Genomic DNA, 26,899 nt, shown 5'->3' with positions numbered 1-26,899 from the left:
AGATATCACCATCAGATGTAGACACCAGATATCACCATCAGATGTAGACACCAGATATCACCATCAGATGTAGACACCAGATATCACCATCAGATGTAGACACCAGATATCATCATCAGATGTAGACACCAGATATCACCATCAGATGTAGACACCAGATATCATCATCAGATGTAGACACCAGATATCATCATCAGATGTAGACACCAGATATCACCATCAGATGTAGACACCAGATATCACCATCAGATGTAGACACCAGATATCATCATCAGATGTAGACACCAGATATCATCATCAGATGTAGACACCAGATATCATCATCAGATGTAGACACCAGATATCATCATCAGATGTAGACACCAGATATCACCATCAGATGTAGACACCAGATATCATCATCAGATGTAGACACCAGATATCACCATCAGATGTAGACACCAGATATCACCATCAGATGTAGACACCAGATATCATCATCAGATGTAGACACCAGATATCATCATCAGATGTAGACACCAGATATCATCATCAGATGTAGACACCAGATATCATCATCATCATCAGATGTAGACACCAGATATCATCATCATCAGATGTAGACACCAGATATCATCATCATCAGATGTAGACACCAGATATCATCATCATCAGATGTAGACACCAGATATCATCATCATCAGATGTAGACACCAGATATCATCATCAGATGTAGACACCAGATATCATCATCAGATGTAGACACCAGATATCATCATCAGATGTAGACACCAGATATCATCATCAGATGTAGACACCAGATATCATCATCATCAGATGTAGACACCAGATATCATCATCAGATGTAGACACCAGATATCATCATCATCAGATGTAGACACCAGATATCATCATCATCAGATGTAGACACCAGATATCATCATCATCAGATGTAGACACCAGATATCATCATCAGATGTAGACACCAGATATCACCATCATCAGATGTAGACACCAGATATCATCATCAGATGTAGACACCAGATATCATCATCAGATGTAGACACCAGATATCATCATCAGATGTAGACACCAGATATCATCATCATCATCAGATGTAGACACCAGATATCATCATCATCATCAGATGTAGACACCAGATATCATCATCATCATCAGATGTAGACACCAGATATCATCATCATCATCAGATGTAGACACCAGATATCATCATCATCAGATGTAGACACCAGATATCATCATCATCAGATGTAGACACCAGATATCACCATCAGATGTAGACACCAGATATCACCATCAGATGTAGACACCAGATATCACCATCAGATGTAGACACCAGACATCATCATCAGATGTAGACACCAGATATCACCATCAGATGTAGACACCAGATATCATCATCAGATGTAGACACCAGATATCACCATCAGATGTAGACACCAGACATCACCATCAGATGTAGACACCAGACATCATCACCAGGTGTAGACACCAGATATCATCATCAGATGTAGACACCAGATATCAGATGTAGACACCAGATATCATCAGATGTAGACACCAGATATCATCAGATGTAGACACCAGATATCATCATCAGATGTAGACACCAGATATCATCATCAGATGTAGACACCAGATATCATCATCAGATGTAGACACCAGATATCATCATCAGATGTAGACACCAGATATCATCATCAGATGTAGACACCAGATATCATCATCAGATGTAGACACCAGATATCATCATCAGATGTAGACACCAGATATCATCATCAGATGTAGACACCAGATATCATCATCAGATGTAGACACCAGATATCACCATCAGATGTAGACACCAGATATCACCATCAGATGTAGACACCAGATATCACCATCAGATGTAGACACCAGATATCACCATCAGATGTAGACACCAGATATCATCATCAGATGTAGACACCAGATATCATCATCAGATGTAGACACCAGATATCATCATCAGATGTAGACACCAGATATCACCATCAGATGTAGACACCAGATATCATCAGATATCATCAGATATCATCAGATGTAGACACCAGATATCATCAGATATCATCAGATATCATCAGATGTAGACACCAGATATCATCAGATATCATCAGATATAGACACCAGATATCATCAGATGTAGACACCAGATATCATCAGATATCATCAGATATCATCAGATATCATCAGATGTAGACACCAGATATCATCAGATATCATCAGATGTAGACACCAGATATCATCAGATATCATCAGATATCATCAGATGTAGACACCAGATATCACCAGATATCATCAGATGTAGACACCAGATATCATCAGATATTCTCCAACGACCAGTTTTCCATTATAGCAATTTTCCACATGGAAATGTAATATTCTGTACCTCTAATTCCCAACAGAACATTAGCATAGTTTGTTTGTTTACTTGAAGAAGTGAATAACAACATATTTGTTTACCTGAAGGCCATGTAGCATCTGCTGGGTCCTCTTGTTCCACCTCTTCTCCTCCTGGTCCTGAGTTGGATCCCCCTCCTCCTCCTGCAAACACACACACACACACACACACACACACACACACACACACACACACACACACACACTCTCTGAAAACATGCAGGACCTCAGGGTGGCTGGACACAGTCCATTAATCTCCAAAGGTATCATAGATGTGTATTACCCACAAATGTTACTTTTCCATCAGGTCAGTTGAGGTCAAATTGTTGACGTGTTTATCAAGCTACGGTTCAAGTCTCTACCCCCCCCCCCCAGGTCTCTCCCCAACCCCCCCGGTCTCTACCCAACCCCCCAGGTCTCTCCCCAACCCCCCGGTCTCTAGCCAACCCCCAGGTCTCCCCCAACCCCCAGGTCTCTCAAGCTAAGGTTCAAGTTGACCCCAAGTGTGACGACATAAAAATATAAACATTCTTTACATATCTTCTGAACTTAATTTCTAATCAGTTACGTCCTCCATCCCCCAGGTCTCTACCCTCCCCTCCCCCCCAGTCTCTACCCTCCTCCCCACCCCCCAGATCTCTACCCTCCTCCCCTCCCCAACCCCCCGGTCTCTAACCTCCTCCCCAACCCCCAGTCTCTACCCTCCCCAACCCCCCAGGTCTCTACCCTCCCCTCCCCCCCAGGTCTCTACCCTCCCCTCCTCCCCACCCCCCCCAGGTCTCTACCCTCCCCAACCCCCCAGGTCTCTACCCTCCCCTCCCCCAGGTCTCTACCCTCCCCAACCCCCAGGTCTCTACCCTCCCCTCCTCCCCCCCTCCCCACCCCCCCAGGTCTCTACCCTCCCCTCCCCCCCAGGTCTCTACCCTCCCCTCCTCCCCACCCCCCCAGGTCTCTACCTCCCCTCCTCCCCACCCCCCAGGTCTCTACCCTCCCCTCCAACCCCCCAGGTCTCTACCCTCCCCTCCTCCCCCCCCCCCCCCCAGGTCTCTACCCTCCTCCCCAGGTCTCTACCCTCCCCTCCTCCCCACCCCCCAGGTCTCTACCCTCCCCTCCAACCCCCCAGGTCTCTACCCTCCCCTCCTCCCCAACCCCCAGGTCTCTACCCTCCCCCAACCCCCAGGTCTCTACCCAACCCCCAGGTCTCTACCCTCCTCCCCAGGTCTCTACCCTCCCCTCCTCCCCAACCCCCAGGTCTCTACCCTCCCCTCCTCCCCAACCCCCAGGTCTCTACCCTCCCCTCCTCCCCAACCCCCCAGGTCTCTACCCTCCTCCCCACCCCAACCCCCTCCAGGTCTCTACCCTCCTCCCCAACCCCCAGTCTCTACCCTCCCCTCCAACCCCCCAGGTCTCTACCCTCCTCCCCACCCCAACCCCTCCAGGTCTCTACCCTCCTCCCCAACCCCCAGGTCTCTACCCTACTTCCCAACCCCCAGGTCTCTACCCTCCTCCCCAACCCCCAGGTCTCTACCCTCCTCTCCAACCCCCAGGTCTCTACCCTCCTCTCCAACCCCCCAGGTCTCTACCCTCCCCTCCCCCACAACGCCCCAGGTCTCTACCCTCCCCCAACCCCCCAGGTCTCTACCCTCCTCCCCTCCCCAACCCCCCCCAGGTCTCTACCCTCCTCCCCTCCCCAACCCCCCCAGGTCTCTACCCTCCTCCCTCCAGGTCTCTACCCTCCTCCCCAACCCCCAGGTCTCTACCCTCCTCTCCAACCCCCAGGTCTCTACCCTCCCCCCCCACAACGCCCCCAGGTCTCTACCCTCCCCCAACCCCCCAGGTCTCTACCCTCGTCCCCTTCCCAACCCCCCCCAGGTCTCTACCCTCCTCCCCTCCCCAACCCCCCAGGTCTCTACCCTCCTCCCATCCAGGTCTCTACCCTCCTCCCCAACCCCCAGGTCTCTACCCTCCTCCCCTCCACCAACCCCCCCAGGTCTCTACCCTCCTCCCCCCGAACCCCCCCCAGGTCTCTACCCTCCTCCCCAACCCCCCAGGTCTCTACCCTCCTCCCCAACCCCCAGGTCTCTACCCTCCCCTCCTCCACAACGCCCCAGGTCTCTACCCAATCCCCCAGGTCTCTATCCTCCCCTCCTCCACAACGCCCCAGGTCTCCCCACAACGCCCCAGGTCTCTACCCAACGCCCCCAGGTCTCTACCCACGCCCCAGGTCTCTACCCAACGCCCCAGGTCTCTACCCAACGCCCCAGGTCTCTACCCAACCCCCAGGTCTCTACCCAACCCCCAGGTCTCTACCCAACCCCCAGGTCTCTACCCAACCCCCAGGTCTCTACCCAACCCCCAGGTCTCTACCCAACCCCCAGGTCTCTTCCCAACCCCCCCAGGTCTCTACCCCCCTCCTCCACAACGCCCCCAGGTCTCTACCCAACCCCCAGGTCTCTACCCCCCCCAGGTCTCTACACCCCCTCCTCCCCAACCCCCAGGTCTCTACCCCCCATATAAACCCTCCCTGACGGTAAGTTGCCACCACTCACCTCCTCATCACTGTCATCCTTGTCCTTCTTCTCCTTGTCCAGCAGATCCAGCTCAGGGACCAGCTGTGTGAGGCTGAGGCTCTCCTCTGGGGGCAGGTCTACCTGGGGCAGGTCTACCTGGGGCAGGTCTACCTGGGGCATGGAGAGGACTGAGAGATCAGCCTGAGGCTCCTGGGCTCCCATCTAAATGGACGAGACGAGAGACGGGTTGTTGGATACACATGCCAGAACTAGTCAGAGGTAAGACAAAACATCAACCTTTTCATTACTGGTTGTTGAATACATTTACATACACCTTGCTGTTATTATTTATGTAAATGTATTTTTTCATTACTGGTTAATAAATAAACTGACAGCAGGGGGTTAGAAGGCTGATATCCCAATCAACTGTAACAGCAGTAGGTTAGAAGGCTGATATCCCAATCAACTGTAACAGCAGTAGGTTAGAAGGCTGATATCCCAATCAACTGTAACAGCAGTAGGTTAGAAGGCTGATATCCCAATCAACTGTAACAGCAGTAGGTTAGAAGGCTGATATCCCAATCAACTGTAACAGCAGTAGGTTAGAAGGCAGATATCCCAATCAACTGTAACAGCAGTAGGTTAGAAGGCTGATATCCCAATCAACTGTAACAGCAGTAGGTTAGAAGGCTGATATCCCAATCAACTGTAACAGCAGTAGGTTAGAAGGCTGATATCCCAACCAGTCTCCTGAAAGCAGCAGTACTCACGGGCAGGCCAGCCCCCTGAATGAAAGCAGCAGTACTCACAGGCAGGCCAGCCTCCTGAATGAAAGCAGCAGTACTCAGGCAGGCCAGCCTCCTGAATGAAAGCAGCAGTACTCAGGCAGGCCAGCCCCTGAATGAAAGCAGCAGTACTCAGGCAGGCCAGCCCCCTGAATGAAAGCAGCAGTACTCACGGGCAGGCCAGCCTCCTGAATGAAAGCAGCAGTACTCACGGGCAGGCCAGCCCCCTGAATGAAAGCAGCAGTACTCACGGGCAGGCCAGCCCCCTGAATGAAAGCAGCAGTACTCACGGGCAGGCCAGCCCCTGAATGAAAGCAGCAGTACTCACGGGCAGGCCAGCCTCCTGAATGAAAGCAGCAGTACTCACGGGCAGGCCAGCCTCCTGAATGAAAGCAGCAGTACTCACGGGCAGGCCAGCCCCCTGAATGAAAGCAGCAGTACTCACGGGCAGGCCAGCCCCCTGAATGAAAGCAGCAGTACTCACGGGCAGGCCAGCCTCCTGAATGAAAGCAGCAGTACTCACGGGCAGGCCAGCCCCTGAATGAAAGCAGCAGTACTCACGGGCAGGCCAGCCTCCTGAATGAAAGCAGCAGTACTCAGGCAGGCCAGCCCCCTGAATGAAAGCAGCAGTACTTAGGCAGGCCTGCCCCCCGAATGAAAGCAGCAGTACTCAGGCAGGCCAGCCTCCTGAATGAAAGCAGCAGTACTCAGGCAGGCCAGCCTCCTGAATGAAAGCAGCAGTACTCAGGCAGGCCAGCCTCCTGAATGAAAGCAGCAGTACTCAGGCAGGCCAGCCTCCTGAATGAAAGCAGCAGTACTCAGGCAGGCCAGCCCCCTGAATGAAAGCAGCAGTACTCACGGGCAGGCCAGCCCCCTGAATGAAAGCAGCAGTACTCACGGGCAGGCCAGCCCCCTGAATGAAAGCAGCAGTACTCACGGGCAGGCCAGCCTCCTTGTGTTTGAGTCCGTGTGGGGTGGACGGTGGCGGCATGACAGACTCATCCAGGGTCGTCCTACTTCCCTCCATGGCTGAGGCCTGCAGCATACTGGGTTCCTCCATGATGGTCTGGTCTGAGGAGAGAGAGACAGGGTTGGTTTGATAATGACAGGTCTGGTCTGAGGAGAGAGAGAGACACAGGGTTGGTTTGATAAGGACAGGTCTGGTCTGAGGAGAGAGAGAGAGACAGGGTTGGTTTGATAATGACAGGTCTGGTCTGAGGAGAGAGAGACAGGGTTGGTTTGATAATGACAGGTCTGAGGAGAGAGACAGGGTTGGTTTGATAATGACAGGTCTGGTCTGAGGAGAGAGACAGGGTTGGTTTGATAATGACAGGTCTGGTCTGAGGAGAGAGAGAGAGACACAGGGTTGGTTTGATAATGACAGGTCTGGTCTGAGGAGAGAGAGAGAGACACAGGGTTGGTTTGATAATGACAGGTCTGAGGAGAGAGAGAGAGACACAGGGATGGTTTGATAATGACAGGTCTGGTCTGAGGAGAGAGAGAGAGACACAGGGTTGGTTTGATAATGACAGGTCTGGTCTGAGGAGAGAGAGACAGGGTTGGTTTGGTAATGACAGGTCTGGAGAGAGCGACAGGGTTGGTTTGATAATGACAGGTCTGGAGAGAGCGACAGGGTTGGTTTGACAATGACAGGTCTGGTCTGAGGAGAGAGAGAGACACAGGGTTGGTTTGATAATGACAGGTCTGAGGAGAGAGAGACACAGGGTTGGTTTGATAATGTCAGGTCTGGTCTGAGGAGAGAGAGAGAGAGACAGACAGGGTTGGTTTGATAATGACAGGCCTGGTCTGAGGAGAGAGAGACACAGGGTTGGTTTGATAATGACAGGTCTGGTCTGAGGAGAGAGAGACACAGGGTTGGTTTGATAATGTCAGGTCTGGTCTGAGGAGAGAGAGAGAGACACAGGGTTGGTTTGATAATGACAGGTCTGGTCTGAGGAGAGAGAGAGACACAGGGTTGGTTTGATAATGACAGGTCTGAGGAGAGAGAGAGACACAGGGTTGGTTTGATAATGTCAGGTCTGGTCTGAGGAGAGAGAGAGACACAGGGTTGGTTTGATAATGACAGGTCTGAGGAGAGAGAGACACAGGGTTGGTTTGATAATGTCAGGTCTGGTCTGAGGAGAGAGAGAGACACAGGGTTGGTTTGATAATGTGAGGTCTGGTCTGAGGAGAGAGAGAGACACAGGGTTGGTTTGATAATGTCAGGTCTGGTCTGAGGAGAGAGAGAGAGAGAGACAGGGTTGGTTTGATAATGACAGGTCTGGTCTGAGGAGAGAGAGAGAGACACAGGGTTGGTTTGATAATGACAGGTCAGGTCTGAGGAGAGAGAGAGAGAGACACAGGGTTGGTTTGATAATGTCAGGTCTGGTCTGAGGAGAGAGAGACACAGGGTTGGTTTGATAATGTCAGGTCTGGTCTGAGGAGAGAGAGAGAGAGAGACACAGGGTTGGTTTGATAATGACAGGTCTGGTCTGAGGAGAGAGAGAGACACAGGGTTGGTTTGATAATGACAGGTCTGAGGAGAGAGAGACACAGGGTTGGTTTGATAATGTCAGGTCTGGTCTGAGGAGAGAGAGAGACACAGGGTTGGTTTGATAATGACAGGTCTGGTCTGAGGAGAGAGAGAGAGACAGGGTTGGTTTGATAATGACAGGTCTGGTCTGAGGAGAGAGAGAGAGACACAGGGTTGGTTTGATAATGACAGGCCTGGTCTGAGGAGAGAGAGAGAGACAGGGTTGGTTTGATAATGACAGGTCTGGTCTGAGGAGAGAGAGAGACACAGGGTTGGTTTGATAATGACAGGTCTGAGGAGAGAGAGACACAGGGTTGGTTTGATAATGACAGGTCTGGTCTGAGGAGAGAGAGAGAGACACAGGGTTGGTTTGATAATGACAGGCCTGGTCTGAGGAGAGAGAGACACAGGGTTGGTTTGATAATGACAGGTCTGGTCTGAGGAGAGAGAGAGAGACACAGGGTTGGTTTGATAATGACAGGCCTGGTCTGAGGAGAGAGAGACAGGGTTGGTGAGGGGTGAGACAGCCTCCTCTCTGGGGTTAGTATATGAGGGGTGAGACAGCCTCCTCTCTGGGGTTAGTATATGAGGGGTGAGACAGGGAGACAGCCTCCTCTCTGGGGTTAGTATATGAGGGGTTAGACAGCCTCCTCTCTGGGGTTAGTATATGAGGGGTGAGACAGCCTCCTCTCTGGGGTTAGTATATGAGGGGTGAGACAGGGAGACAGCCTCCTCTCTGGGGTTAGTATATGAGGGGTTAGACAGCCTCCTCTCTGGGGTTAGTATATGAGGGGTGAGACAGCCTCCTCTCTGGGGTTAGTATATGAGGGGTGAGACAGCCTCCTCTCTGGGGTTAGTATATGAGGGGTGAGACAGCCTCCTCTCTGGGGTTAGTATATGAGGGGTGAGACAGGGAGACAGCCTCCTCTCTGGGGTTAGTATATGAGGGGTGAGACAGCCTCCTCTCTGGGGTTAGTATATGAGGGGTGAGACAGCCTCCTCTCTGGGGTTAGTATATGAGGGGTGAGACAGCCTCCTCTCTGGGGTTAGTAGATGAGGGGTGAGACAGCCTCCTCTCTGGGGTTAGTATATGAGGGGTGAGACAGCCTCCTCTCTGGGGTTAGTATATGAGGGGTGAGACAGCCTCCTCTCTGGGGTTAGTATATGAGGGGTGGGACAGCCTCCTCTCTGGGGTTAGTATATGAAGGGTGAGACAGCCTCCTCTCTGGGGTTAGTATATGAGGGGTGAGACAGCCTCCTCTCTGGGGTTAGTATATGAGGGGTGAGACAGCCTCCTCTCTGGGGTTAGTATATGAGGGGTGAGACAGCCTCCTCTCTGGGGTTAGTATATGAGGGGTGAGACAGCCTCCTCTCTGGGGTTAGTATATGAGGGGTGAGACAGCCTCCTCTCTGGGGTTAGTATATGAGGGGTGGGACAGCCTCCTCTCTGGGGTTAGTATATGAGGGGTGAGCTGTCTCCTAGGGAGAAAGCCTCCTCTCTGGGGTTAGTATATGAGGGGTGAGACAGCCTCCTCTCTGGGGTTAGTATATGAGGGGTGGGACAGCCTCCTCTCTGGGGTTAGTATGAGGGGTGAGACAGGGAGACAGCCTCATCTCTGGGGTTAGTATGAGGGGTGAGACAGCCTCCTCTCTGGGGTTAGTATATGAGGGGTGAGACAGCCTCCTCTCTGGGGTTAGTATATGAGGGGTGAGACAGCCTCCTCTCTGGGGTTAGTATATGAGGGGTGAGACAGCCTCCTCTCTGGGGTTAGTATATGAGGGGTGGGAGGCTGAAGGTAACTTACCAATAACGTCCCTGCCAGACAGAGCCTCCTCTCTGGGCACCTCGGGGTTCTCCAGGTCCTTCAGGAACTCATCCAGACTATCAGCCTCTCCTCCCTTCCTCCTCTTCCTCATCTCATCCGGCACCAGGGGAGTCAGGCAGCGCGTAAACATCTGACAACACAGGACATATTTCAGTTAAAAACACATTCAACTTCAGGTGTCCCAGAGGGACAGTTAATGAGATCTCCGACACGTCCACCCCCTCCATCCAGACTAAAGCAGCCTGTCCACCCCCTCCATCCAGACTAAAGCAGTTTCCACCCCCATCCAGACTAAAGCAGCCTGTCCACCCATCCAGACTCCAGCCTGTCCACCCCTCCACCAGACTAAAGCAGCCTGTCCACCCCTCCATCCAGACTAAAGCAGCGTGTCTCCCATCCAGACTAAAGAGCCTGTCCACCCCTCCATCCAGACTAAAGCAGCCTGTCCACCCCCTCCAGAGACTAGACTAAAGCAGCCTGTCCACCCCTCCAGACTAAAGCAGCCTGTCCACCCCTCCAGACTAAAGCAGCCTGTCCACCCCTCCAGACTAAAGCAGCCTGTCCACCCCTCCAGACTAAAGCAGCCTGTCCACCCCCTCCAGACTAAAGCAGCCTGTCCACCCCTCCAGACTAAAGAGCCTGTCCACCCCCTCCAGACTAAAGCAGCCTGTCCACCCCTCCAGACTAAAGCAGCCTGTCCACCCCCTCCAGACTAAAGCAGCCTGTCCACCACCTCGGGGAGACTAAAGCAGCCTGTCCACCCCTCTCAGACTAAAGCAGTTGTCCACCCCTCCAGACTAAAGCAGCCTGTCCACCCCCGGTCCAGACTAAAGCAGTTTGCCTGTCCACCCCAGCTGTGTGACTAAAGAGTTTCACCCTCCAGACTAAAGTCCTTACCTGTGTGAGCCTCCAGACTAAAGCAGCCTGTCCACCCCTCCAGTCTCTAAAGCAGCCTGTCCACCCCTGTGACTAAAGCAGTTTGTCCACCCCTCCAGACTCTTAGCCTGTCCACCCCCAGACCAGAGCGGCTGTGCACCCCCTCCAGACTAAAGAGTGTGTCCACCCCCTGTCCTCTTCAGCAGTTTGCCTGTCCACCCCTGTGTGTGTGACTAAAGCAGTGCACGTCTCTGCAGCCTGTCCACCCTCCAGACTAAAGAGTGTCCACCCCTCCAGTCTAAAGCCGATTCAGCAGTCTAGACTCATCTATACCTGTGAGAAACAAGCTGAAAAATAAAATGGTTTCATCTTAGTCAGTAACTGCACTTCAAAACGCCATTGTTCCGTGTGTGTGTGTGTGTTCACGTCTGTCTGTGTGTGTGTGTGTGTGTTCACGTCTGTGTGTGTGTGTGAGTGTGTGTTCACGTCTCTGTGTGTGTGTGTGTGTGTTCACGTCTCTGTGTGTGTGTGTGTGTGTGTGTTCACGTCTCTGTGTGTGTGTGTGTGTTGTGCACGTCTCTGTGTGTGTGTGTGTGTGATGTCGTCTCTGTGTCTCCTGTGTGTGTGTGTGTGTCAGCAGTCTTGTGCTGTGTGTGAAGTGTGTGTGCACTCCTGTCTCTGTTCAGCAGTGTGCTGTGTGTGTGTGTAGACAGAAGTCTCTGTGTGTGTGTCTCTTACCTTCAGCAGTGTGTGTGTTCCTCGTCTGTGTGTGTGAGTGTGTGTGTGTGTCATCTCTGTCTCTGTTCAGTGTGTGTGTGTCACGTCTGTGTTACCTTCAGTGTGTGCTGTCGTTGATCTCCTCCTGTCACTCTGTGTTCAGTGTGTGCTGTGTGTGTGATGTCCGTCTGTTGTGCAGTGTGTGTCAGTGTGTGTGTTCACGTTGATCTCCTCCTGTCTGTGTACCTTCAGCGTTTGCTGTGTTGATCTGTTCTTACGGCTGTGTGTTGATCTCCTCCTGTCTCTTACCTTCAGCAGTTTGCTGTGAGCGTTGATCTCCTCCTGTCTCTTACCTTCAGCAGTTTGCTGTGCGTTGATCTCCTCCTGTCTCTTACCTTCAGCAGTTTGCTGTGCTGTCATTCCTCCTGTCTCTGACCTTCAGCAGTTTGCTGTGCGTTGATCTCCTCCTGTCTCTTACCTTCAGCAGTTTGCTGTGAGCGGCTGTTGATCTCCTCCTGTCTCTTACCTTCAGCAGTTTGCTGTGAGCGTTGATCTCCTCCTGTCTCTTACCTTCAACAGTTTGCTGTGAGTTGATCTCCTCCTGTCTCTTACCTTCAACAGTTTGCTGTGTGTTGATCTCCTCCTGTCTCTTACCTTCAGCAGTTTGCTGTGCGTTGATCTCCTCCTGTCTCTTACCTTCAGCAGTTTGCTGTGTGTTGATCTCCTCCTGTCTCTTACCTTCAGCAGTTTGCCGTTCCAGAGCGGCTGTGCGTTGATCTCCTCCTGTCTCTTACCTTCAGCAGTTTGCCGTTCCAGAGCGGCTGTGCGTTGATCTCCTCCTGTCTCTTACCTTCAGCAGTTTGCTGTTCCAGAGCGGCTGTGCGTTGATCTGTTGAGTGATCTCCTCCTGTCTCTTACCTTCAGCAGTTTGCTGTTCCAGAGCGGCTGTGATCTCCTCCTGTCTCTTACCTTCAGCAGTTTGCTGTGAGTTGATCTCCTCCTGTCTCTTACCTTCAGCAGTTTGCTGTTCCAGAGCGGCTGTGCGTTGATCTCCTCCTGTCTCTTACCTTCAGCAGTTTGCTGTTCCAGAGCGGCTCGTTGATCTCCTCCTGTCTCTTACCTTCAGCAGTTTGCCGTTCCAGAGCGGCTGTGCGTTGATCTCCTCCTGTCTCTTACCTTCAGCAGTTTGCTTCCAGAGCGGCTGTGCGTTGATCTCCTCCTGTCTCTTACCTTCAGCAGTTTGCTGTTCCAGAGCGCTGTGCGTTGATCTCCTCCTGTCTCTTACCTTCAGCAGTTTGCTGAGCGGCTGCGTTGATCTCCTCCTGTCTCTTACCTTCAGCAGTTTGCTGTGCGTTGATCTCCTCCTGTCTCTTACAGCAGTTTGCTGTGGTTGATCTCCTCCTCCGTCTCTTACCTTCAGCAGTTTGCTGTGTGCGTTGATCTCCTCCTGTCTCTTACCTTCAGCAGTTTGCTGTGCGTTGATCTCCTCCTGTCTCTTACCTTCAGCAGTTTGCTGTTCCAGAGCGGCTGTGCGTTGATCTCCTCCTGTCTCTTACCTTCAGCAGTTTGCTGTTCCAGAGCGGCTGTGCGTTGATCTCCTCCTGTCTCTTACCTTCAGCAGTTTGCCGTTCCAGAGCGGCTGTGCGGGGAGAGAGAAGAGTTTCTCCACTCCTCCTGTCTCTTACCTTCAGCAGTTTGCCGTTCCAGAGCGGCTGTGCGGGGAGAGAGAAGAGTTTCTCCACTCCTCCTGTCTCTTACCTTCAGCAGTTTGCCGTTCCAGAGCGGCTCTCCACTCCTCCTGTCTCTTACCTTCAGCAGTTTGCGTTCCAGAGCGGCTGTGCGGGGAGAGAAGAGTTTCTCCACTCCTCCGGTCTCTTACCTTCAGCAGTTTGCCGTTCCAGAGCGGCTGTGCGGGGAGAGAGAAGAGTTTCTCCACTCCTCCTGTCTCTTACCTTCAGCAGTTTGCCGTTCCAGAGCGGCTGTGCGGGGAGAGAGAAGAGTTTCTCCACTCCTCCGGTCTCTTACCTTCAGCAGTTTGCCGTTCCAGAGCGGCTGTGCGGGGAGAGAGAAGAGTTTCTCCACTCCTCCGGTCTCTTACCTTCAGCAGTTTGCCGTTCCAGAGCGGCTGTGCGGGGAGAGAGAAGAGTTTCTCCACTCCTCCGGTCTCTTTCCACATTTGCAGAGCGGCTCAGCTTCTCCGGTCTCTTACCTTCAGGTGGAGAGAGAGCCAGCTTCTTGTCCAACGTGGTCACGATGTCCGAGTAGTCGCTGAGCTGGGCGCGGATCGACTTACTGTCCAGCTCTTTCAGGTTGTCGACAATCAGCTTCCTCTTCCTCTTCGCCTTGGTCTCTTTCACTGGACAGAGAAGTGTGGATGTCATTCTCTGACACTAGACAGAAGTGTGGATGTCATTCTCGGACACTAGACAGAAGTGTGGATGTCATTCTCGTACACTAGACAGAAGTGTGGATGTCATTCTCTGACACTAGACAGAAGTGTGGATGTCATTCTCTGACACTAGACAGAAGTGTGGATGTCATTCTCTGACACTAGACAGAAGTGTGGATGTCATTCTCGTCCACTAGACAGAAGTGTGGATGTCATTCTCGTCCACTAGACAGAAGTGTGGATGTCATTCTCGTTCACTAGACAGAAGTGTGGATGTCATTCTCGTTCACTAGACAGAAGTGTGGATGTCATTCTCGTTCACTAGACAGAAGTGTGGATGTCATTCTCGTTCACTAGACAGAGAAGTGTGGATGTCATTCTCGTTCACTAGACAGAGAAGTGTGGATGTCATTCTCGTTCACTAGACAGAAGTGTGGATGTCATTCTCGTTCACTAGACAGAAGTGTGGATGTCATTCTCTGACACTAGACAGAAGTGTGGATGTCATTCTCGTTCGCTAGACAGAAGTGTGGATGTCATTCTCGTTCGCTAGACAGAAGTGTGGATGTCATTCTCGTTCACTAGACAGAAGTGTGGATGTCATTCTCGTTCACTAGACAGAGAAGTGTGGATGTCATTCTCGTTCACTAGACAGAAGTGTGGATGTCATTCTCGTTCACTAGACAGAGAAGTGTGGATGTCATTCTCGTTCACTAGACAGAAGTGTGGATGTCATTCTCGTTCACTAGACAGAAGTGTGGATGCTATTTTCCCACTAATGACCAAAAATCCCCATTTCTTTAACATTTGGTTTCTTCCGCCACAGATCGAGAAGTTTGATAGGTTAGCTTAAACGTTAGCAGAATAAAGAAGGTGATTCTTCGCCAGCAGGGGGCAGGTGTTTATTTCCAGGTTTCGTGCGCAGACTGGAGTCATTCAAAGAAAAAGAGATTCTTCCAAAGCTCAAGTCCCCGTGGTGTCAATGTTCAACAATCTCAAGTCCCCGTGGTGTCAATGTTCAACAATCTCAAGTCCCCGTGGTGTCAATGTTCAACAATCTCAAGTCCCCGTGGTGTCAATGTTCAACAATCTCAAGTCCCCGTGGTGTCAATGTTCAACAATCTCAAGTCCCCGTGGTGTCAATGTTCAACAATCTCAAGTCCCCGTGGTGTCAATGTTCAACAATCTCAAGTCCCCGTGGTGTCAATGTTCAACAATCTCAAGTCCCCGTGGTGTCAATGTTCAACAATCTCAAGTCCCCGTGGTGTCAATGTTCAACAATCTCAAGTCCCCGTGGTGTCAATGTTCAACAATCTCAAGTCCCCGTGGTGTCAATGTTCAACAATCTCAAGTCCCCGTGGTGTCAATGTTCAACAATCTCAAGTCCCCGTGGTGTCAATGTTCAACAATCTCAAGTCCCCGTGGTGTCAATGTTCAACAATCTCAAGTCCCCGTGGTGTCAATGTTCAACAATCTCAAGTCCCCGTGGTGTCAATGTTCAACAATCTCAAGTCCGTGGTGTCAATGTTCAACAATCTCAAGTCCGTGGTGTCAATGTTCAACAATCTCAAGTCCGTGGTGTCAATGTTCAACAATCTCAAGTCCCCGTGGTGTCAATGTTCAACAATCTCAAGTCCCCGTGGTGTCAATGTTCAACAATCTCAAGTCCCCGTGGTGTCAATGTTCAACAATCTCAAGTCCCCGTGGTGTCAATGTTCAACAATCTCAAGTCCCCGTGGTGTCAATGTTCAACAATATCAAGTCCCCGTGGTGTCAATGTTCAACAATATCAAGTCCCCGTGGTGTCAATGTTCAACAATATCAAGTCCCCGTGGTGTCAATGTTCAACAATATCAAGTCCCCGTGGTGTCAATGTTCAACAATATCAAGTCCCCGTGGTGTCAATGTTCAACAATATCAAGTCCCCGTGGTGTCAATGTTCAACAATATCAAGTCCCTGTGGTGTCAATGTTCAACAATATCAAGTCCCTGTGGTGTCAATGTTCAACAATATCAAGTCCCCGTGGTGTCAATGTTCAACAATATCAAGTCCCCGTGGTGTCAATGTTCAACAATATCAATCAACTCTGTGTCAGCATTTCATTCCAGAGGAAACTCAAGTTATTCTCTTAGTTCCAGACAAGCGGAGACAACGGAAGTGTTTTTCATTGTGTTTTTACAGAACTAGAGATTAAAAGTACCCAACACCGCTTTGCTGGGAAGAAAGATTTGTTTGCATATTTTTGATACTGAAATGTAAATCAGATTTTCAACCAAAACCTAATATTAGATAAAGGAAACCTGAGTTTAGAAATAAATAAAATAAAGTATATATTTTTTTAACTAACAACGCCCCCGGCGAAAAAGTAATTGCCTCCTTTTACAACTCAATAAAACTTCACATCTTAACCGTTTTCAACCAAACACTGCATTCCACAGTAAGAAACGTATACCAACGGTCAAGCATGGTGGTGGTAGTGTGATGGTTTTGGGGAGGCTTTGCTGCCTCAGGACCTGGATGACTTGCCTTAATAGAAGGAACCATGAATTAATTATCCTTTGTACCAGAGAGTTCTAGAATGTCTCTGTATCAGAGAGTTCTAAAATGTCTCTGTATCAGAGAGTTCTAAAATGTCTCTGTATCAGAGAGTTCTAAAATGTCTCTGTATCAGAGAGTTCTAAAATGTCTCTGTATCAGAGAGTTCTAAAATGTCTCTGTATCAGAGAGTTCTAGAATGTCTCTGTATCAGAGAGTTCTAGAATGTCTCTGTATCAGAGAGTTCTAGAATGTCTCTGTATCAGAGAGTTCTAGAATGTCTCTGTATCAGAGAGTTCTAGAATGTCTCTGTATCAGAGAGTTCTAGAATGTCTCTGTATCAGAGAGTTCTAGAATGTCAGGCCATCCGTCTGTGATTTGGAATGGCCTCGTCAAAGTCCAGACCTAATCCCGATTTGAGAAGTTGTGGCAGGACTTGAAACAAGCAGTTCCACGATTGAAAATCCCACAAATGTGGCTGAGTTAAAGGGGTTCTGCATAGAAGAACGGGCCAGAATTCCTCCACAGAGATGTGACAGACTGATCAACAACTACAGGAAGTCATTGCTGCTAAAAAGTGGCACAACCAGTTAGAGTGTAAGAGGGGGGAATTACCTTTTTTTTACCCACGAGGTGAATTGGGTATTGCATAAATGTGTTATTAATAAAATAAGTATATCTTTTCCTTGTTATTTGTGAACTCAGGTTCCCCTTTATCCAATATTAGGTTTTGGTTGAAGATCTGATAATTCAGTATCAGAAATATGCACACAAAAATAATTTTATAATAAAATTTTTAAAAACAATATTTTTTTAAATGAGAAAAGGGGGCAAATACTTTTTCACAGCGCTGTATTTATAACAGATTTAGATTTTAACAGTCAATGAAAGAGAAGTGTTGTTGGTTGTGTTTCTACACTATTCTGACAGAGGAGAGCTGAGAGAAGTGTTATTGGTTGTGTCTCTACACTATTCTGACAGAGGAGAGCTGAGAGAAGTGTTATTGGTTGTGTCTCTACACTATTCTGACAGAGTAGAGCTGAGAGAAGTGTTTTTGGTTGTGTTTCTACACTATTCTGACAGAGTAGAGCTGAGAGAAGTGTTTTTGGTTGACAGAGGAGAGCTGAGAGAAGTGTTGTTGGTTGACAGAGGAGAGCTGAGAGAAGTGTTGTTGGTTGACAGAGGAGAGCTGAGAGAAGTGTTGTTGGTTGACAGAGGAGAGCTGAGAGAAGTGTTGTTGGTTGACAGAGGAGAGCTGAGAGAAGTGTTATTGGTTGACAGAGGAGAGCTGAGAGAAGTGTTATTGGTTGACAGAGGAGAGCTGAGAGAAGTGTTATTGGTTGACAGAGGAGAGCTGAGAGAAGTGTTATTGGTTGACAGAGGAGAGCTGAGAGAAGTGTTATTGGTTGACAGAGGAGAGCTGAGAGAAGTGTTATTGGTTGACAGAGGAGAGCTGAGAGAAGTGTTATTGGTTGACAGAGGAGAGCTGAGAGAAGTGTTATTGGTTGACAGAGGAGAGCTGAGAGAAGTGTTATTGGTTGACAGAGGAGAGCTGAGAGAAGTGTTATTGGTTGTGTCTCTACACTATTCTGACAGAGGAGAACTGAGAGAAGTGTTATTGGTTGACAGAGGAGAGCTGAGAGAAGTGTTATTGGTTGTGTCTCTACACTATTCTGACAGAGGAGAGCTGAGAGAAGTGTTATTGGTTGTGTCTCTACACTATTCTGACAGATGAGAACTGAGAGAAGTGTTTTTGGTTGTGTCTCTACACTATTCTGACAGAGGAGAACTGCTCATTGGTTGACAGACAAGCTGAGAGAAGTGTTTTTGGTTGTGTTTCTCCAGTATTCTGACAGAGTAGAGCTGAGAGAAGTGTTATTGGTTGTGTCTCTACACTATTCTGACAGAAGTGTTATTGGTTGACAGAGTAGAGCTGAGAAGTGTTTTTGGTTGTGTCTCTAGCTGCTCACCAGTGATGTCGATAGGCTCCAAGGCAAAAGCCTCCTCCTCATTGTGGACCAGAGTGGTCTGTTCCGTCTGGTCCTGCATGGCCGGCAGCGGCTCGACTGGGCCGGAGTCGGGACTGTCTGGACCCGCTGTGGGACAACAACACATCTTACTGCACACAGTAGGAGTGATGACCGCAGTAATTATCTTCTAGGTCGTTTTAATGGTGTCATGGTTAAATCAATAATAAACAAGTTCATAGGTTGTTTTAATGGTGTTATGGTTAAGTCGATAATAACAAGCTTCTGGGTCATTTTAATGGTGAATTGTTATCGATTAAGCAAACACACAAGCTTGTGATCTGGGTAGTGTTCAGTAGGGAGAAAACGTTTTGAAACAGGGAGGTACAACCTGAACTTGTCAAATAAGAACACAGGTGTTTGTTTTCTGCTGGGGAAAGTATTTGGTACGGTAGACCCCAATGAACAACACACTGACATGTTATCCCAGAAAGAGAGAAAGATCAACAGATTTTAAATGACCACATCGGTCTGGGTAATGAACGTACGTGACTGCAGGTTGTCGAAGTCGTCCTCATCGTCTCCATGGTCTGGGGGAATCACGCTCTCTGTGATGGCTGGAGGGTCGTCAAAGATACCACCCCCATCCTCCTGGGACAGTAGTTTATCCACTGGACAAACGAGACAACACGGTTCAGGCTCCGGGACAAACCATTTGGGGGGTGATAACACATTGACTGCTGTCATCGCATCACCCTGAATTTAGAATAGTACTATATTAATCCTTCACACAAACACACAGCTTAGAGCACAGAGACAGTCAACACTATGGGGCGGTATCCCAGCGGTATCCCAGCATCCCCCTCCCTAAGAGCACAGAGACAGTCAACACTATGGTGCGGTATGCCAGACATCCATCCCTTCCCTAAGAGCACAGAGACAGCCAACACTATGGGGCGGTATCCCAGCATTCCCTCCCTCCCTAAGCATTCCCCTCCTCCCCCTAAGAGCACAGAGACAGCCAACACTATGGGGCGGTATCCCAGCATTCCCCTCCCTCCCTCCCAGAGACAGTCACAGAGACAGAGACAGTCAACACTATGGGGCGGTATCCCAGCATTCCCCTCCCTCCCTACCCAGCATTCCCCTCCCTCCCAGAGACAGCCAACACTACCCAGCATTCTCCCCCTCCCTCCCTACCCAGCATTCCCCTCCCTCCCTACCCAGCATTCCCCTCCCTCCCCAAGAGCACAGAACCAGTCAACACTATGGGGCGGTATCCCAGCATTCCCCTCCCTCCCTACCCAGCATTCCCCTCCCTCACAGAGACAGCCCAGCATTCCTCCCTCCCTACCCAGCATTCCCCTCCCTCACAGAGACAGCCCATGGTGTCTCCCCTCCCTACCCAACATTCCCCTCCCTCCCTACTCCAGGTGGTTGGTCTTGTCCGGCAGGTGAGCAGGCCCCGGCTCCGCCTCCAGCAGCAGATTAGAGGCTGTCGCTCCATGGATGATGTCCTCTTCAATCTCAGCCATCCATGCCAAGCCTCCCTCTACCCTCATCATCTCACGGTCATCCATGCCAAAGTCAGCTGGGAGCGCAGGAGGGACACAGAGGGTTGTTACAATACATGGAAAGCCAATGGCAAAGAGATGGGATGTAAGGTAATATTCATGAGAAGGTCTGATTCTAACTAATCTAAGTAACCTAGTTAGCATTATGATAATGTATCTCCAGCAGAGTGATGCATTGAGAATGTCTCCAGCTAGGTAATCTAGTTAGCATTAGCATGAGAATGTGTCTCCAGCTAGGTAATCTAGTTAGCATCGAGAATATGTCTCTAAGAGCTAGGTAATCTAGTTAGCATGTGTCTCCAGCTAGGTAATCTCGAGAATATGTCTCCAGCTAGGTAATCTAGTTAGCATCCCTATGTCTCCAGCTAGGTAATCTAGTTAGCATTGAGAATATGTCTCCAGCTAGGTAATCTCGTAGCATTAGAGAATGTGTCAGCTAGGTAATCTAGTTAGCATTGAGAATATGTCTCCAGCTAGGTAATCTAGTTAGCATTATGAGAATAGCTAGGTAATCTAGTTAACATAATGAGAATCTAGTGTCTCCAGCTAGGTAATCTAGCATAATATGCAGAATATGTCTCCAGCTAGGTAATCTAGTTAGCATTAGAAATGTCTCCAGCTAGGTAATCTAGTTAGCATTGAGAATATGTCTCCAGCTAGGTAATCTAGTTAGCATTATGAGAATGTGTCTCCAGCTAGGTAATCTAGTTAGCATCGAGAATATGTCTCCAGCTAGGTAATCTAGTTAGCATCGAGAATATGTCTCTCCAGCTAGGTAATCTAGTTAGCATTATGAGAATGTCTCCAGCTAGGTAATCTAGTTAGCATAATGAGAATATGTCTCCAGCTAGGTAATCTAGTTAGCTCCATCGAGAATATGTCTCCAGCTAGGTAATCTAGTTAGCATCGAGAATATGTCTCCAGCTAGGTAATCTAGTTAGCATTATGAGAATATGTCTCCAGCTAGGTAATCTAGTTAGCTAGGTAATCTAGTTAGCATTGAGATATGTCTCCTCCAGCTAGGTAATCTAGTTAGCATTATGAGAATATGTCTCCAGCTAGGTAATCTAGTTAGCATAATGAGAATATGTCTCCAGCTAGGTAATCTAGTTAGCATATGAGAATATGTCTCCAGCTAGGTAATCAGTTAGCATTGAGAATATGTCTCCAGCTAGGTAATCTAGTTAGCTAAATCATTGAGAATATGTCTCCAGCTAGGTAATCTAGTTAGCATTGAGAATATGTCTCCAGCTAGGTAATCTAGTTAGCATTGAGAATATGTCTCCTCCAGCTAGGTAATCTAGTTAGCATTGAGAATATGTCTCCAGCTAGGTAATCTAGTTGGTTAGGTAATCTAGTTGATTATGAATATGTCTCCAGCTAGGTAATCTAGTTAGCATTGAGAATATCTCCAGCTAGGTAATCTAGTTAGCATTATGAGAATATGTCTCCAGCTAGGTAATCTAGTTAGCATTGAGAATATGTCTCCAGCTAGGTAATCTAGTTAGCATTGAGAATATGTCTCCAGCTAGGTAATCTAGTTAGCATTATGAGAATATGTCTCCAGCTAGGTAATCTAGTTAGCATTGAGAATGAGAATGTCTCCAGCTAGGTAATCTAGTTAGCATTAGCTGAGAATGCGTCTCCAGCTAGGTAATCTAGTTAGCATTGAGAATATGTCTCCAGCTAGGTAATCTAGTTAGCATTATGAGAATGTGTCTCCAGCTAGGTAATCTAGTTAGCATTGCCCTGAGAATGTGTCTGAGAATATGTCTCCAGCTAGGTAATCTAGTTAGCATTATGACAATGTGTCTCCAGCTAGGTAATCTAGTTAGCATCATGAGAATGTGTCTCCAGCTAGGTAATCTAGTTAGCATTATGAGAATGTCTCCAGCTAGGTAATCTAGTTAGCATTATGAGAATATGTCTCCAGCTAGGTAATCTAGTTAGCATTATGAGAATATGTCTCCAGCTAGGTAATCTAGTTAGCATTATGAGAATATGTCTCCAGCTAGGTAATCTAGTTAGCATTATGAGAATGTGTCTCCAGCTAGGTAATCTAGTTAGCATTATGAGAATGTGTCTCCAGCTAGGTAATCTAGTTAGCATTATGAGAATGTGTCTTCAGCTAGGTAATCTAGTTAGCATAATGAGAATATGTCTCCAGCAAGGTAATCTAGTTAGCATTGAGAATGTATGACTTAGTTTTAGATTTGCATATTCATGAACCAGTTTGGTTTTTACAGGGGAAATACAAATGTTGTGTATTATGAACATGACTTGCTGTTGCATATTCAGCAGCGATCCAAAAACCCAGTTAAAGAGATACTCAGGTACTCTGTATACTTTTCAGCCAGTAGTTCTGAAAGTAGTACACGAGCCAAAAGCGACCAACAAAAATTTGCATAATGCATCACAAATGTGCTGATATGTGCACAACGTCGTTGCTCTCTCTCTCTCTGCTGTGTCCACTGGGCCGTTGAGCCCGCCCTAGATAACGCTGGGCAGGCCTCTGGCTAGCTGTCACTCAAATGGGAGGAGCTGAAGCTCATTGGCTAGAACTAAAATTGCTAGAGGGCTGGCCCACGTGGGGGGTTGGATAAATTTGGCATGGCAAAGTTAAAATAAAAAATAATTTGCTTTGAAACTAGGGATTTCACAGCTAATTGAGGTATGAGTCATTCTGCTCATATATTATGCAAATGGGAGGAGCTGAAGCTCATTGGCTAGAACTGAAATTGCTTGGTGGCTGACCGGCCCATGTGAAGGAGATGTAAACTCCACATTGACATCAAGCCAAAGGCGGGAGTTGAAATAAATACACACACTTTCTCGGTCGCCAAAAAATATACCGGAGCACGTCGAACAAAAGCCAGGAATATTGACAGACAGCTCCTTACCAAAGTCATTGTCCTGCATGAGGCTGAGGTTGCCCACCTCCTCCCTCATGGTGATCTCCTCCACTCTGCTCTGGTTCAGGGTGAACTGCTGGGCGACGTCTATGTCGCTGTGGAAACAACCGCCAGTGTCAATATTTCAACTCAGTTCGTTATAGCGCTGCACAATCACCCGTTTCTTATGTCAGATAGCAGAGTACAATCTGTATTTGGTTAGGAAGGGACGGGGGGGGGGTCTCCTAAAATTAGGAGAATACTTGTTTGGTGATTTGCATCCTCATTAGTTGCCTGTTACAATTAGAAACAGTCCTCTTCCTGGGAGGCTTGTGTAGGGCTGTATTGGGAGGGAACTTCTCCACAGACACATCTATCTATATAATATCCTCAGCTATATATATATATATCCATATATATATATATATATATATATATGACTTACTCAAGGTCAGGTAAGGGTTGGTCAAAGTCGTGGAAATCCTCCGGCAGGGTGATAGCGTTGTAGGCAGCCTCTCTGTTCTCCTCTGGCAGATCCACCACACCTGGAGGGCAGCCAGACAGAGTGGTGAGCAAATAAACAACAATCAGTAAGACTAGGATCACCAGCCGCTCAAACTCCTGATCTCTTCAAGTTTAGTCCTAGTCACGTACCTGGTCTGAAAGCCACGTTGATTAACCTTATTCCTAGTCCCATAAGACACTAGCTACATACCTGGTCTGAAAGCCACGTTGATTAACCTTATTCCTAGTCACATTACACCCTAGCTACGCACCTGGTCTGAAAGCCATCTTGATCTTGATGAAGGCTTCATTACAGTCAGCCAGGAGGTACTTGGCCTTCCTGTTGTAGATCCTCACCACACCGAGCAGGAGGTGACCAGAGGTCCTCAGCGCCATCTTCACCTAGGGGGAGGAGACAGAACCATGGGTGTATTCAGTGTGGTGAAATGTTCTGAACGCTGTTGAAACAGAATGAAGAGAGACGATATGATTCCCTATTCTAACTGACAATCATTTCTGGTCTACAAAATAGACTTCTAGTTTGAACGTTGCGTAACGATGTGCCCTCCTGAACAGGTCCCATAGATCACATTACATCATCATCATCGGCTGAAGAACAGTCAACCGCAAGCATCACCCAGTAGCTGTGGTCACTACCAAGGTATGTTACTCGATGTGGGGAACATGCATGCAGTCTCAGTCAATCGGCCTGGTTCTAATCTGGTCACTACCTAGTTACATCATTAGACCCATGTCTACTTCTTCCACACGTAGATCTGAAACTATTGGATTGGTCAATGCGGAAATAAGGTTAGCCAATGGGATGTCTAATGAACAGCCAAAAGGATGAGACTGACTTCTCAGACTGGGTCTTCATTGTGTAAGGTCCATTCAACAGAGACATGAATCATGATATCTGCTCGCCAGGTCTCCGCTTACCTTGGGGCAGATAATGCTCTCCACACTGCTCTCTAGGTTACATTCAAACACATGAGCCTTGGTCAGCTTCTTGTCCCAGTGGGCCGCTAGCCAGATCTTGGCCAGGGGCCCACGTTTGGACAGGACAAAATGGGCGTAGAACATTGCCCCGGTTGGTTGCTAGCTCTTGAAGAACCGGGGGTAAGAGCACCTGGAATAGAGAGAAAGACGTATTTGAAAGCTTTATTAAGATGAAATGTGAAATAGCAACTTTATCATAATGTTTAGGTAGCTAAGCTTTTGTGAAGAAAATTCTACATGCAAAATGCTACATGCTCTCTCTAATTCTCTCTTTCTTTCTCTCTCTGAGGACCTTAGCCCAAGGACCGTGCCCCAGGACGACCTGACATGATGACTCCTTGCTGTCCCCAGTCCACCTGACTGTGCTGCTGCTCCAGTTTCAACTGTTCTGCCTTGTTATTATTCGACCATGCTGGTCATTTATGAACATTTGACCATCTTGGCCATGTTCTGTTATAATCTCCACCCGGCACAGCCAGAAGAGGACTGGCCACCCCACATAGCCTGGTTCCTCTCTAGGTTTCTTCCTAGGTTCTGGCCTTTCTATGGAGTTTTTAGGCTGGGTTTCTGTACAGCACTTTGAGATATCAGCTGATGTACGAAGGGCTATATAAATAAAATTTGATTGATTGAATGAAAATAGGCGGTAGTTGTAGCTAATATCAACAAATTAAATGTGTAGTTTTGGATTTAAGATCAGACTCATTCACGACTCTATTGGCTTTTTGGATGATAGGAGACCAATACTCAGAAATATCTGCCTTGCAATCTAATAAATAACTTAAGCTAGCTAATTATTGTACTGGTTGAAACGGGATTTATATAGTTAGCAGCTCATGTTCAAGTACTGGTGGACTTGCGAGTTAAAAGTTGTCCGAAAAAAAAAAATCTACTACTTGGGGCTTTGATTGAACATGGCTAGGCTAGCATGCTAACATGCTAGCTCACGTTCACCGTTCAGTTAGCAAGAGAGCTAGTTAGCTAGCTTGAAATCCTAGCAACAATTTCGGAAAATATATCAAAGTAAACCAAATAAGAAGAGAAGCATGATAAATGCATAATCATAATTGTGAGATGCATCATTTCACGCTAACTAGCGACGGTGCTGAGCGTGCGTGCATTAACTGCAAACACTTTCCCCCCCCGGTAGCGGTTAGCAGGCGCGCTAGTTGGTAGGAGGGCCCCGGTACAGAAACCATCGGCGTGCAACGCTAATTTCTCATCACAAAACTCATAAATCATTTTTTTTTCTTTCCATAAAGTAAAATATATTTAACTTACCGATTGTACCCCCCCCTTTCAAAAATAAATATCAATGATTATGCAATTACTCCCAGCGATTGTCTCTTCCTGTTGTACTCATGAAAAGAGTCAAGATGGCGCCAGTAGACTTCCTCCCGCTCAGTGTCCTTTTAAAAATCAGCAGGATGTTTACAGCCCGAAACATGGCGAAGGAGGAGTCTGCTCGTGTTGACAGCCAGCTGCAAATGGCAAATGCATTGACCAATGATAGCGGGCGAGATTGTTTAAATTCGATTATTGCAAAAATAAAATAAAATATGCAATCTGATTAATTCAAGGACGAGATGCTTTGCTCCTGAGTCAGACTTTAAAATGTGCGGATTCGATTAGCCAAGGGGCACCAGTCTATGGCCCGTGACTTGAAAGGGCAAAAGTACATGTACAAGGAGTCCCAGTACAGAGTCACTGTGCAGTGATACCAATGAGACTATATACAAGGAGACAGAATCACTGTGCAGTGATACCAGCTATGAGACTATATACAAGGAGTGAGTCAATGTGCAGGGGTACCAGGTAGGAATGAGACTATATACAAGGAGTACAGAGTCACTGTGCAGGGACTATATAAAGTACCAGCTAGGAATGAGACTATATACAAGGAGTACAGAGTCATGTGCAGTGATACCAGGTAGGTAATCTAGACTATATACATTATGAGTACAGAATCACTGTGCAGGGGTACCAGGTAGGAATGAGACTATATACAAGGAGTACAGAGTCACTGTGCAGGGGTACCAGGTAGGAATGAGACTATATACAAGGAGTACAGAGTCACTGTGCAGGGGTACCAGGTAGTAATGAGACTATATACAAGGAGTACAGAGTCACTGTGCAGGGGTACCAGGTAGGAATGAGACTATATACAAGGAGTACAGAGTCACTGTGCAGGGGTACCAGGTAGTAATGAGACTATATACAAGGAGTACAGAGTCACTGTGCAGGGGTACCAGGTAGTAATGAGACTATATACAAGGAGTACCAGTACAGAGTCACTGTGCAGGGGTACCAGGTAGTAATGAGACTATATACAAGGAGTACCAGTACAGAGTCACTGTGCAGGGGTACCAGGTAG

At 48.1% G+C, this 26,899-nt stretch overlaps 2 long non-coding RNA genes and 1 pseudogene across 4 annotated transcripts in view; 1 reads left to right on the top strand and 2 right to left on the bottom strand.

The window, feature by feature from the left end:
• The window catches only part of LOC127906125 (double-strand-break repair protein rad21 homolog A-like), a 30,799-nt pseudogene extending 4,827 nt beyond the window's left edge, over positions 1–25,972 (bottom strand). Inside the window, exons 1-14 of the transcript XR_008118007.1 lie at positions 25,807–25,972; positions 24,466–24,655; positions 23,799–23,928; positions 23,468–23,567; positions 23,032–23,138; positions 19,968–20,148; positions 19,891–19,922; positions 19,106–19,228; positions 18,561–18,686; positions 13,764–14,021; positions 10,052–10,202; positions 6,651–6,784; positions 4,968–5,150; positions 2,482–2,562 (exon numbers count right to left, since the gene is read on the bottom strand). The product of XR_008118007.1 is annotated as a double-strand-break repair protein rad21 homolog A-like (transcript). The remainder of the gene's footprint in view (positions 1–2,481; positions 2,563–4,967; positions 5,151–6,650; positions 6,785–10,051; positions 10,203–13,763; positions 14,022–18,560; positions 18,687–19,105; positions 19,229–19,890; positions 19,923–19,967; positions 20,149–23,031; positions 23,139–23,467; positions 23,568–23,798; positions 23,929–24,465; positions 24,656–25,806) is intronic.
• Positions 6,987–8,640, top strand: LOC127924509 (uncharacterized). Its single transcript, XR_008118010.1, has 3 exons — positions 6,987–7,328; positions 7,842–8,043; positions 8,248–8,640. It is a non-coding gene; the product is annotated as an uncharacterized LOC127924509 (long non-coding RNA).
• Positions 11,994–13,745, bottom strand: LOC127924508 (uncharacterized). Of its 2 annotated transcripts, none has more exons than XR_008118009.1 (4): positions 13,618–13,745; positions 13,124–13,221; positions 12,635–12,676; positions 11,994–12,060 (listed from the first exon to the last, which is right to left on the bottom strand). It is a non-coding gene; the product is annotated as an uncharacterized LOC127924508 (long non-coding RNA). The 2 variants fall into 2 exon arrangements; XR_008118008.1 differs by lacking the exon at positions 11,994–12,060 and adding an exon at positions 12,219–12,361.
• Positions 25,973–26,899: the final 927 nt, after the last annotated feature.

The sequence above is a fragment of the Oncorhynchus keta genome, unplaced genomic scaffold (assembly GCF_023373465.1).
Source record: "Oncorhynchus keta strain PuntledgeMale-10-30-2019 unplaced genomic scaffold, Oket_V2 Un_contig_4167_pilon_pilon, whole genome shotgun sequence".
In the NCBI taxonomy this organism is placed as follows: domain Eukaryota; kingdom Metazoa; phylum Chordata; class Actinopteri; order Salmoniformes; family Salmonidae; genus Oncorhynchus; species Oncorhynchus keta.
Note: the sequence above shows the minus strand (reverse complement) of the source record. Positions and strands in the feature narration are given on the sequence as shown.